Source organism: Papio anubis, chromosome 10 (genome assembly GCF_008728515.1).
Source record: "Papio anubis isolate 15944 chromosome 10, Panubis1.0, whole genome shotgun sequence".
Classification (NCBI taxonomy): Eukaryota; Metazoa; Chordata; class Mammalia; order Primates; family Cercopithecidae; genus Papio; species Papio anubis.
The window spans coordinates 109,018,479-109,032,080 of NC_044985.1; the positions used below are offsets into that span (position 1 = coordinate 109,018,479).

At 36.1% G+C, this 13,602-nt stretch overlaps 1 long non-coding RNA gene across 1 annotated transcript; it reads left to right on the forward strand.

The window, feature by feature from the left end:
- Positions 1–442: 442 nt before the first annotated feature.
- Positions 443–11,475, forward strand: LOC108581432. Its single transcript, XR_001893642.3, has 5 exons — positions 443–459; positions 2,350–2,401; positions 3,507–6,538; positions 7,449–7,592; positions 9,963–11,475. It is a non-coding gene; the product is annotated as an uncharacterized LOC108581432 (long non-coding RNA).
- The last annotated feature ends 2,127 nt before the right edge of the window (positions 11,476–13,602 follow it).

Sequence of the window (13,602 nt, forward strand, 5' to 3'; positions counted from 1 at the left end):
CATTATTCATTTTGCGGCACAAATTGTCTTTACTTGGCCAGTGGCAGCTCATTTAACCTGGATCATTTGTTCTTTCAACGTATTCCCATCAGTTTTGGGGTACTTGCTTATTTGTTTGTTTGTCATAATTATTCCAGGTACATCTTGTTTCCCCCTTCCAAACCTGGCTCCTTTACTGGAGTGTGGTGTTTAGAAAGTAACACCTAGGTGAAGTTCATCCTTGGAGTGGTGTGAGGAGCATGGAATGTTGCAGGAGAGAAGCTAATTGACGAGAGACTGTTGCAGTCATCTGAGTGAAAGATTGCGATGATCTAGTCCAAGGTGATGGAAATGGAGAGATGGAGATAAGAGGACACGTTTTCCATATGGAAGTTGATAATAAAGATTGGCTATTGAGGGCAAGAGAAAAAAGGGGGATTCAAACGTAATCCCGGGCTACCGGAACCAATGCTCAAGCGGGTGTGTATATAATATTACTTTACTTCGATGTATTTTCCAAGCTCACATATTGATGATTTTATACCCTGTGTGCGGCTGAGTGTTGTGTGGTGTCTTTTTGTCGACTGTGCTGGATGTGACCACACTTGCATCTGCATTTGTGGGGTCATGTTCACATGTTGCCATGGCAACCTCCCGGGCTACAGTTGCATGGTGGCCTCAGTGGTTTTCATGAATAAAAGCCTCTGGAATCAACTGCCTGAAGGTACTTGGAGGTGACTCAGCTGGTTCCAAATAGTATTGGGGGTCTTGTCCCTGCCTTTAGAAACAGGGAACTAACGGACGGAATATTCTCAGAGCTTCTTCTGCGGAGGAGTAGTGATTAAAAGTTTGAAATTGGATGAAATAAAATGCTAGTTTGTGAATAAATAGGATCTGGCTTTCCTATTGTAAATGGACAATTAGAAATGGGAATATAGGGATTTAGGAAAGCAGCAAGGAGGGAACTGTATGATTTCTATTTTGCTATATGTGATAATAAGCTGATGTCCCATCACTTAATATCCATAAACACAATTTGATTGTCATTTATTAAGAAAATTTCAAACTATAAACATTTATTTTATCTCACATTTTCTTTAATTTTCAGATAAATAAATAATAAAATTTTAAATCTATAATTGAAATATTATAATATGCCAAAACTCCTCTGGAAGTTTTGGTATTTTATTTAGAAATGCACTGCGTATTCTTTTAATTTTTATAAAACAATAAAGTATTCAAATTCAATAGTATATAAATTCAAAAAGAATTTTCTTGAGGGGAGAGATCAGCTCATGTGTTTGGGAAAGTTAATATGAATTATTGCAAATGGTCTGGTGGCTTTATTGGTACTTGCTGGATCTATAAAGCTTCTTTGTTTTGGGGACACTGAGTCCTCATGTTGTTCTCCCCAACGTCTAGTTTGTAGATTTTGTAGTTCAAAGCAGTTTTCTGCCCCATTCTCAAGCTCTGCAAAGCCCTGGCATGCCAGACATGAGTTCTAAGGTCTTAACTGAGAAGCCCTCACTCTGGATTACTGACCCCTGGCTTAGCATGGGGCCTTGGGTGTCCAAAAGAGTTCATTAATGAGTGCTCAGGGGCAGACAACGTATCCTATTAAAGTGTATTAAATGCTTTTTATGGTATTAGATGTTTAGGAGGCTGTTCTGGTGCTAGACTTTGTGGGTTTGAGCTCTAGCTCCATCCTCTACTTACTAACCCTGGAACTTTGTAGCAGTCACTAGAGTTGTGCTTTCTCAACTGTGAAGTGAAAACAGTGGCAGTATTTAACTCATCAAATTGTCCCCAGACTTCAAGGAAATAATCTGCAGAATAACTTGTTATAGGGTCTGGTGCTTAGTAGAATCAGAGTAAATGACAGTATTATTTTAATAATATTATAGCTATCATTTTGCAATTGTTTATTACGTGCAAGGTCTATGCGAAGTACTTTACTTACCTTCTCTTTCTTGATATTCAAAGCCATCCTATGAGATAGGTGCCATTAGTAATCCAATTTTAGATATGAGGATGTTAATACTTACAAAAAGTTAAGAAAAGAGTCCAAGGCAGCTCTAGTGGAGTTGAGACTCAAATTAGCTCTGCCTGATTCCAGGTCCTATGATTTCATTTTGAATGCCATGCATCCTCTGCCCATACTGATGCCTGATGTGGTACGAAAATGAGAACAGATTTTATGTCTGTTAATATGATTGCTGATACTCATGGAAATCTTGCTTTGCTAAATATTACCAATAACTAGTGTTCAGAATGTTTGCAACCCATTAAGCTACGTTGTCTGTCTGAATTGTTTCCTTTAATTCCCTTAACCAACATATGAATTAAGAATATACTATTCCTGTTTCCCAGATGAGCGGACTGGGGGCCCCAGAGTTCAAGTGCACTGCCCAATACTCCAGAAGTAAGTAAGTGGAGGCAGCCCTTGGAGGCAGATCTATCTGATCCATGCCCAGAATCTCTCATCAAAACTGTGACAGAATAAATTTATTTTGTTTTAAGCCACCAAATTTGTAATAATTTGTCACAGCAGCTCTAAAGAAACCCTGAATATACACATCGTCCACCATTCTGATCTTTTCCTGTCGCTTTCGAAGTCCTGAAAGAAGAAAAGAGGAGGACTGTCTATGTATACTTTGAAATCTAATTTTAGGGAATTGGCAGATAACCTTTGTATTTTGTTATGCTGAAAGAGGCCTAGAGTTCTAGGCTACAAAGCATTATTTTACTAGCTTAGCTTTGATATATAATAGGCTCAATCATTTCCCGGCTCCTGGGGAAAGGACAGTCTGATCATATATGATTTCAAGGGAAAAAAAAAAAAACATGCTTGCAATGGGGATTGAAAGAGAGACTAAAGACAGGGAAGATATTGCAATTCTAGGCTAGTGATAATGAATCCCTAAACTCTGCGACATAAGCTGGAGGAGGACAGACAGTGAATACAGACAGTAATAAACCCAAAAGATTTCATAGTAAAATTTATAGAAAATGGTGCCTGATTAATTTTAGGAAATGCTGAGAGAAAGCAAATTGAAAAATAGCTCAGCAGTTTCTAGTCTGTTCAAAGTGAAAACTAGGTATAGATTAGAGTGTGTTAGTTTACCAAGGATGCTGAACCACTTCACTAAAAACTGAGTAGCTTAGAACAGCAGAAATTCATTCTCTGGCAATCTGGAGGCCACAAGCTTGAAATCAAGGTGTTGGCAAGGCCATTCTCATTCTGAAGACCCCAGGAGAGAATCCTTCTTTCCTTCTTCCAGTTTCACTTAGCTCGTGGAAACATAACTCTCACTTCCTCCGTCTTCAATGGCCTTCTTTTTCAATCTTTCCTTGTCCTCTTCTCTTCTTATAGAGATACCAGTAATTGAGTTGAAAGCCCATCCTAAACCCAGAATGGTTTCATATGGAGATCATTAACTGCAAATGCCCTATTTACAAATAAGGACACATTCTGAGGTTCTGAGTGGACATGATCTTTCTAAGGCCACTATGTGACCCCACTACAGGAGGGATATCAGTGGCTCGTAACCCACATTGCTCCCTTCATCACCAAGTCATCACCATCCAATTTTGCAAACAGAAGAGCTCCTAGAAATGTTCAAGGTAGAAATTGTGGAGACAAATGGAGGAAGCAGGTGAGAGCTTCTGCCCATAGAAATTTCTAACCATCCCCACGTGCTCATAGGAGATGCCCGTGGTGGACTAAACTTCAAGGGGAGCCGAGGGCTTGAGTTACACAGCACTGGTGATATTGCTCTCCTTAAGAGATAGAGTGGCTTTTCAGTGACTAAGAATTGCTCTTATATATTTCTAAAAATCTGTGATGCATATAACAAAAAATTTCTCACTTATGACACCCTCCTAAGTACATGTTCAACCATTTACCAAACATTTGATACTTCATGGAAAATGAAAGGAAGCAGAAAATGAGTTGATACAACGCAGAAAATACTTCAAGTGGCTAAGCATGTAATGGTGGGTGATAATCTTCTCCACATTCTTTTTCTCGTTTTCCGGATAAATTTACAGGGCTCAGAGAACTCATCGGGGGTTAGGAACACAACATGGAGGAAGCCTGGATCCCCAAATCACTGTATGGAATGCTTTCTAATGCATATGCTATTAGGCTTTATGTAAGTAAGAAATAAATTTCCCTGGGTTAAGTCATTGAAGCACTAGGTTTATTTATTACAGCAGTAAGCTTTTACTGGCTAATACAATGAAAGTAGGTTAAGTCACTCTCTTCGTCTTGTTGTACGTTTTTGTTCATAAAATGAAACACAGGCATATTTACCTCTCAGAAATTTTTAAATAATTCAGTCAGATAATACATGATACTGCTTGTCATGATGCCAGAAACATTGCAAAGACTCTATAAACACCAACTATTGCTATCACAGGATACTGCTCTCATACTGTTATGTATATTAGTAGGACATACAAGATGCTTCTCAATTAGACACCACCTTTCTCTTCCAACCTAATTTCCAGCCTTACTCTCTATGTCACCTAATATTTCTCTTATTTCTCCATCATGCCCTAGTCTCCATGGACTCTTCCACATGCATATCTTGCCTTCCACACTCTTGGAAGTTTGCTTATGCTATTTTTCTTATCTGAAATGTTTTCCCTTCCACCCCTATTTATCTCTCTAGTGAAATAATACTAATCCTTTAAGGCGTGTCAAAAATTTTGTGAAAATTTCCCCAACCCACTTAGGAAAAATTAATTGTTCTCTTCTCTGTGGTAAAAAAGCACATTTAACATACATTTATGATAGCAATCAATAATCTCTTGGTTTCTGCAACATTCACTCCTATCTTAATCATAACTCCTTCTCAGTTTCTTGCTATCTCATAATCTTCTATCCAAGTTCCAATTCTTGGAGCTCCTAATAGCTTGGTTGTAGGACTTCTTTCTAACCATATATTTTTTTCATTTAGTGATCTCATCCATTCCATTGACTCATAAGAGCCAAATTTATATCTCTTTCTAAGACATTGAATCTAAGTCCAAATTCTTTCATCTCTAAGAGTGGTCAAATTTAATATGTCTGAAATAGAACTTCCTTGCAAAACTGTTCCTTTACCAGCCTTAGGACTTTCAGTAAGTGACAATGCATTTTACCTAGCTGTTCATACCAAGATTTTAAGTCAACAAAACGATCGTAATGTAAAATTGAGTAAATTCTCAGAAAGTGAAAGGAACTAAGGCAGTTGGTTGAAAAATATGAGTTAAGGTAGAGAATCAGTGCAGAAAATCAATGATCCCACTAACAGGAGTTGCAGAAGGAGGAAAAAAACAAACAAACAAACAAACAAAAAAAACCAGAAATAAAGGAAAAGAGGAAACTAGCAAATAAATAATACAAGAAAAGTTTCTTAGAATGGAAGAGAGTCAAACCATGAAAGTGCATCTAAAACTTCTGCTTAAACCTTGTATAATGTCTGTTTATGTCCCATTGGCCAAAAGAATCCCAAAGTCACTGGAGTGAAGAAACATCCTTTTCCTGCATGAAGTATGGTGAGGATGGGGAGAGAATAAGTAGCTGTTAACTATAAAAGCTACCACAGTATAGCTGGGGATTCAGGAAATATAGACTGAAAATAAAAATATGTGTCATATCCAACATAGGAAAGCGAGAAGTTGTTTTCTAAATCGGTAGTGAAGAGACATTCCAAGGCTAATAATTTTACCTTTGATGTGGAAGCGAACATATTCAGATTGATTCTGGAGGATGAAGAAATCTGGGAAGAAGGAAAACAGGAAAAGAAAAGTCAATTGGCAATCATATATTTGTGTAGAAAATTGAACTGGAAACTCTTGAAATAACATTTTTTAAGTAAAATCATGTCATTCCCCTCTTTAAAACTATTCAATGTCTTCCCACTTATTTTAGAATACAATTAAAATTCCAGCAGGTCTTGCACATTCCAGCTTCTACATGTGCCCCAGACTTATCTAATACCACATTCCCACTTGGTCATTGAGCTGCAGCTATCAGAATGCTTTTCAATTCTCAGCCATTCCAATCCATTTTTACCTGAAAGCTTTTGTGCCACTCTCAGTTGTCAGCTCTTAGACCAGCTTTTCAAATGTCTGACTGGACCTCATCCTTCACATCTCTTAGTTCCAATTTATTCTTGAGTAGTACTCAATTTATAACTTGACTAGCCTCTCCAGATAACATCATTTGTGTAATTTTTCATCCACTTGTATTACATCATATATTCCACGCCATTGCCCTGTTCACTTCCCTTTTAATAACGATTATAATTTTAATAATATTACTCATTAATTATTTTCTTCTTTATTCAATGCCTTTTTCCACTTAGAATGTAAGTTTTCTGGGGATAATAATCTTATTTGTTCTGTTGTATTGTATTTTCTGTGTTTAGGACAGTTCCTGGCATGGAGAAAACTTTTAAGTAAATATTGAATAAGAAGATGTGTAAATAAATGAATGAAGCTCATGAAGAATAAAGAAGTAGAGGTTGCAGAGGAACATTCAAGGGCAGCAACAACCCAGGTCACAATGGTGAGGGTTTAGTCTGAGAAATAAATAAACCCCTTAGTCAGAAAACACTGTGCTAGTCACATGTTGTTCATGCCTGAACCAAAGTTTTAAGGATAAGGAGCTCATCAATAACAATAGAGAGAAGAATATGGAGGGGATGAGGTAGCTTGTGCAAAGGCTCAAAGCTTTGAGGTAACATGGTGTATTCAATGAAATCTGGGGAGCTAATATAACTTTGCTGATGACAAATCATAAGGGCATGTTAAAGGCATCATAGAGACCAAAGAGCACTGTGAATAAGGCTTTTAAATATTGGTTATAATCAAGGTCTGTACATAGATGCTTACAATTTATAATGAGGGAAGGATATTTGCAACATGTGACTAGTACAATGTTTTTTGACTAAGGGGTTTATTAAGTGAAACATCTTCAGTTAGGAATTTCTAACATCTTGAATTAGAGAATTTCTTGGTTAGAAGTCAACACAAGATTAGCTTGAGGAAAAACTTGGGGAGTTGTGAAACAGTTGTATCTCAATATTTAATATTCGTGCCATTATAATTTGTGTTTATCAAAACATACTCAGGGTATTTTTTGTTGTATTTTTTTGTTAAGAAGTTACATTCTTAATATGTCAATAAATGTAGTCCTTTAGTTTCCTGCCCAGTAATCATGACTAGAGTCCTAACAATTGGTTTCGTGTCTTGATTTGTGAGCATAAGCAAATCTGACGACTTCCTAGAATAATCTTCTTTTCATCTGGAAACAGGATAATGTGATAATACCCACCCCATGCAGTTAATGTGTGGGTCAAATGAATTAATATAGGCAGAAGTGTATCATGAATTCTAAATTCATAAACACAACATGCCATATTATTACAAATTTAGAGAGCATTGCCAAATAAAAGTGTTCTAATCTGTCTACCTAGATTATGTACTACCAGCTCCAGTAGAAGATTTCATGTGAAAAATATATTGTGCTCCATCTGTTCAGGTTCAGAGAATTGAGCCTATGTACCTAAAGCTAATCTACTAAAGTGGGAGTTGAAGTGATGCCGTAAAAGAGAAATTTTGTAAGTAAGCTGTCATTCACTGGCTTTCAACACAATTGCTCCAGTCATAGATCATATTTTATAGAAAAATAGTGTTCTAATTCTTGAAGGAGTGTTGGATAGTGTAACAGCACACATACAAATCATATGACGTGCAATATCTATGACAGTGTCTTGACAAGAAGTTACATCTAGTGTCATGGAATTCATTTAGTATTGGATAGATTACCAGGCTAGCCTCATTTGTTCACATTCTCAGAGCCATCTCCTTTCCCTGGAAAGCAACCCAGTACCACCTTTTTCTTCTTCTTCTTCTTCTTCTTCTTCTTCTTCTTCTTCTTCTTCTTCTTCTTCTTCTTCTTCTTCTCCTTCTCCTTCTCCTTCTCCTTCTCCTTCTCCTTCTTCTTTCTTCTTTTGATGGAGTCTTTCTCTGTCGCCCAGGCTGGAGTACAGTGGCACGATCTCGGCTCACTGCAACCTCCACTTCCTGGGTTCAAAAAACTCTCCTGCCTCAGCCTCCTGAGTAGCTGGGACTACAGGCATGCACCACCATGCCTGGTTAATTTTTTTTTTTTTTTTTTTTTTAGTGGAGACGGGGTTTTGCCGTGTTGGCCAGGCTGGTCTTGAACTCCTGACCTTGAGTGATCCACCTGCCTTGGCCTCCTAAAGTGCTGGGATTACAGGCATGTACAGCTATGCCCGGCCGACTCTGTACCTACTTCTTATTGCTAGTTTTGTTGTTAAACCCTCGAATCCTAATTTCCCAAACAGATTGCAGGGCTCATGGAAATGGAAGCTAGTTGTCCATCTCTTTGAATTCCCTACAGAGTCTGAAACGGTGCCTTGAAGAATGGTATGGATTGAGAAAATTGATCTTTATGTCTAGTCGAACAGTTTATATACATTTGTTAAATTCAGGTTCATTTGGTCTCTTAGGTGCTCCAACATGTTTGGCAGAGACAATACCTTGGTTATGAACTCATCTTGGCTTGGCATATACTTCAGAGGTGAACTGAAGATGCTATCAGCTATGCTTTTTCATTTTGGATTATTACAGTTATTCTTGGAATATTTGTAGTTGCTGAGATATTAATCTTGCAGGCAGGAAATAATAGTTCTTTCTTTATCTTTGCATTACTTGAGGGGAAATGAGTTGTAACAAAGAGCATGTATTTATTTTCAAAATTAATTTCAGAAGGAAAACTTCTACTTTGGAAATGCATGTAATTTCATTTTGCAATATACCTAATATTGTAAAAATACCATTTTACATATTATGTTATGAAAATAAACTCAAGCAAGTAGATGAATAGTTGACTTGAAAAACGTGTTATAATACTTCTTGTATTTAGAATAGTCTTTAAAAGCAACTTTATTTAATTCCAGATTCAAGAAATAAAGGAAGTTGTTGCCAACTTTGGTTTGTTCTGTTACAAGTTTTCATTTTTAATTAGTAAAGGGTTCATGTTAATTTTATAAAGTCAACATAGATACACATTTATACTTTACATATATTTAATAAAATTTACATATAAGATTTATTTACAAATTTAGAATGCATAAACAAATCTCCACTTCTACATCTGCGTGGCTTTTTGTTATAAGGATATAGTAAATAATAGTAAATAAATTATGTTCATATTTTGAATAAGATTCTAACACCTGTTCACTTTATACGATATCATCATAACACTTAAACCCTAACTTGTTGCCTAACTATATGCTGGACACTGTTCCAAAACTTCTCTTATATTTGTTTATGTAATCATTATAATGGCCATTTGAGTTAGTTTGACATTGTAATTATTCCTTCTTCACAGATGAGCACACTGAGGCACAGATAGGATCACACAGAACTCAGTTCTCTCATTGGCAAAATGCAGTTAAGCTTAGTGTCTCCTTCTTTGGTTTTGCATGGTTTTGAGAGGCAAGAAGAGAATATGGCAAAGTACTTGACAATTATGAGTTAAACATATGACATTACATTATTATTGTAGTGATGGTGGTGGATGTTTATTCATAAATCTATCTCTAGTGTTTCATACAATTCCTAGTGTATAGTAGTTGCTAGAAAATATCTATTACATGAATAATCTATGATGCCTGATTTCAACCTCCTGAAAATACAAATAGATGATTAGAAGTTGTTTACTAAACCAGCACAGTTACATATCACTTCATTTGTTTAAGTGAAATGTTTCTTGTTCTTCTTTGTTTCACAGATTCCATCTTACTAACCTCCAACCTTACAGAAAATAACATATGAGATGTTTCTCAGGTCACCCCTACTCCATTCTGTGATTGAGGCAGGGGAGACTTAAGTCTTGAACAATGGATGAAGATGCCTTCAGTGTATCCCATTGTTTACTTTTTACTATTTTTTTTTTTTAGCTTCATCTCTTCAATCACTTTCTGGGAATATGCTCAAGTTTACTTCAAGCAATCGATTAGATACTGTTGAAGCATTGTCCTTTGAGAATGGGCCACTGCTTTTTATATCAGGTAATGGCTTCTTGATATTTCAATTGATTTCTTTACAAGTAAAAATTGTATCATATTGAGAGGTGACCAATAAGAGAGTAAGTTAAGGTACACGACTATAATATAAATTCCTAGGTTTGTGAGCAGAAGAGTGGCAGCAATCCTCATTAATAAGTGCATTTATAAAGACTTGAAAATATATTTGCATTTGCCTGCCAATGTAATCATGCATAATAGAAAGACTCTACAGCAAAATAGGCAGAATAAAGCCATCAAAAGATATCATTCAGAGAAACTAAATTTGATCATCACATAGAAAATACGCTGCTAAGCTTATTGCTTGTATAAATACCAACTTTAGCCAATAGGCTGCTTCATAATGAAGTATTAGTGGCTGAATAAGATCTTAAAATGGAAATGCTGAATCCCAGAAAAGAAGAACATGAATGACGATGATGATGCCTTGACATAAATATAACAGAAGAACCATGTTGTAATCAAAAGTACATATTTTTTTTTTCGATTGATAGTTATTCCCACTGCTTATTAGCTTGATCAATTGGACAAGTGCATAGAAAAACAAGGTTTCCCATCAATACCATGTTTTTTTGCCCAATGTAAAAATCTTTAGTGTTAGGTCAGATATTCCCACTGAGTGTCCTTGAATAAAATGATTTGTTGTCCAAATGTAAGTGGAAGGTATAAAGAACAGCATAATACTCTTCAGTCATACAATTATGTATTTTTAATTTTACTACATTATTTAATATTTGTTTTGCTACCTCCACAATTTCTAGTAACTTAAGCTTTAATCTAATTCTCGATATAGCCATTTTGTAAATAAAAGTTGCATTCAATTTGAATAAGACTAGCAAATTGACATAAACATCAGAAATCATTTTGAAAACAAGAACCAAGTTAATTACCCAGTTTGCAAATGAGTTATTATAATTTGATGGCTTTGCTTTGGAAAGCATATATGGGATTTCAAAATAAAAGAAAGTAGACAAACTATAACCCATAAAGGAAAATAAATTATTTTAATTAAGGGAAAATGGAGTTAAAATGGGAAGTGAGAGAAATTATGTTTTTTATGAAATATTTTTAATTAGGATAAAGGGACCAGAGCTAACGTTTACTAAGGACGCATTAAGTGTCAAACACTGTATTATATATTTACACACACTATAAGATTTATAGATTTCATATACAATACCTTATATTTTAAAAACATGTTTCTTTTCTATTATTTATTAGATGGAAAGCATATTTAGTGATACTTGTCTTATCCTCAAAAATACGCAATCAAGTAAATCATTAAAAAACATAATGTGGGCCGGGTGTGGTGGCTCACGCCTGTAATCCCAGTACTTTGATAAGCAGAGGCAGGCGGATCACGAGGTCAAGAGATTGAAATCATCCTGGTCAACGTAGTGAAACCCCATATCTACTAAAAATACAAAAATTAGCTGGGCGTGGTGGCTTGTGCCTGTAATCCCAGCTACTCGGGAGGCTGAAGCAGGAGAATCGCTTGAACCCAGGGGGTGGAAGTTGCAGTGAGCTGAGATTGTGCCACTGCACTCCAGCCCAGCAATAGAGCGAGATTCCATCTCAAAAACAAACAAACAAACAAACAAGAAACATAATGTGACTTTATTTATTACTCAATTCACCCAATTTATTAAGTGCCTGCACTATGCCAATTGTCCTACTAGGCACCCAGGTACAGTAGTAGTAATTTACAGTGTGCAATTGTATATCATATTTCAAATATAAAATTATGATCTCAAACTTTTGAGATGCCCTATACCTGAAGAAATAATCTGAGATAAGTGAATGAAAAACAAAATAATTCAGATTTTCCTGGCCAAGTTATTGATCTCCAAAACTGCTCTACTTTTAAATTACCAACAGTCTTTAAAGATTATTGTCAAAGTGTAGCTTTCCTTTTATTGAAAGAGCAGGCCAATCTTTGTGAGAAAATGATTACCTTAATTTAAGAAAAAAAAATGACAGTACAGACAATGCTATTTGGGTAACACAAAGCTAGAGTTGCAGTCTTAAGAAAATGTAATTAATACAAGGTCTCTAAATTATTTATTGAGCCTTTAATCTGTGGCAAGCAATTAAAGAATACTACATAATTATTCAGTGAATCTCAGGTCATGTTTAGCTCAGACATCAGGATGCTCAGAGCACGTGTTATAGGAAGGTTAAATCTGAAGACCCAGGCCATTTTTCATAGCCACGAAAAAAAGAGATTGAAAAGCAGACTGCTGGAAAATGCCTTAGGAATCCAGTACTCCAATTATGCAACAGTCGTTTTGTGAATGTCTGCTCACTGCCCTTGGAATTTACTGTTTAATGCCAGCATTCTCCACAAACCCCTAGGCTCTGAGATGGCGGGGGCCTCTGTATACTTGTTCGCTATTGTATTCTTCACCACGTAATGAACACTCCACATATTTGTGGCATTAGTGTAAGATATGGTCTCTGGGTTCAAAGAGCTTATAATATATGAAAAGAGATAGATTAAGCAGACTTTTTTTTTTTTTTTTTTTTTTTTTTTAGTAAAAATGAGTGCAATGATAATGAAGATAACTATACTTTACCCACCACCCAACACATCTACTCTATTCCCTACTCCTATTTTTGGTCCATAACCACATAATACTACCTAACATGCTATGTTTATCATCCATTTTACTTATCTGCTCTGTTTCTCTTTCTCTTTCTCTCTGGGTATGTGTGCATGTATACAGTATGCATATATATGTTTGTGTGTATTCATATGTGTGTGTATATGTATACACATATGTATATATATATTTGTATGTATGTGTGTAGAGATGTATATACACACAAATATATATACACACGCACACACACACACACACATATATATGGAAGTATCATCCAGTCCTAGAAGAATGTTTGGCAGATAGTAGGGAATGAGAACTACAGCTTGAATAAATTAACAGTAATGGTGGGTACTGAGGGACACTAGACTCTTAGAGGAGCTTTCCCAGAGCCATGGTAAGGAGGTGAAGCTTTCGAGAGAGTAAAGCTTCTGGCGGCACCTGAGAGAAGTGATACTAGAGAGGCAACAACAAATTCAGAAGGAAGCTGGATGACATCTATCCAAAAGGCAATAGCAACAACCTTGACCTATTCAGATCGGTAATTGGGGAGGAATTCATTTTAGGGGTGGTCAATGAAAGGGTATAAATGAAAGGGTATAAATGAAAGGGTATAAATGAAAGGTTTCCTGGAAAGGCATTCAGTCAAGGGCAGAAAAATCAGGACCCAAAATCACTGCACTTCCTATGTGTTGCCCCTCCGGAGTTTGCATGGCAGCTTCCTTCCAGAAATTGTGATCATGGAGAAGGATGAGAAGAAGGTGAGGGAATCAGCGACTCATGGATCTGGCAGCTGATGAGATCTCTGGGCACCGTACTGAATGTGTAATAGAAAAACTGGGTTCAGCAATATGTATTTTAGTTTTACTTTTATTTTAGGTTTAAGAGTACAAGTGCAGGTTGGTTATAGA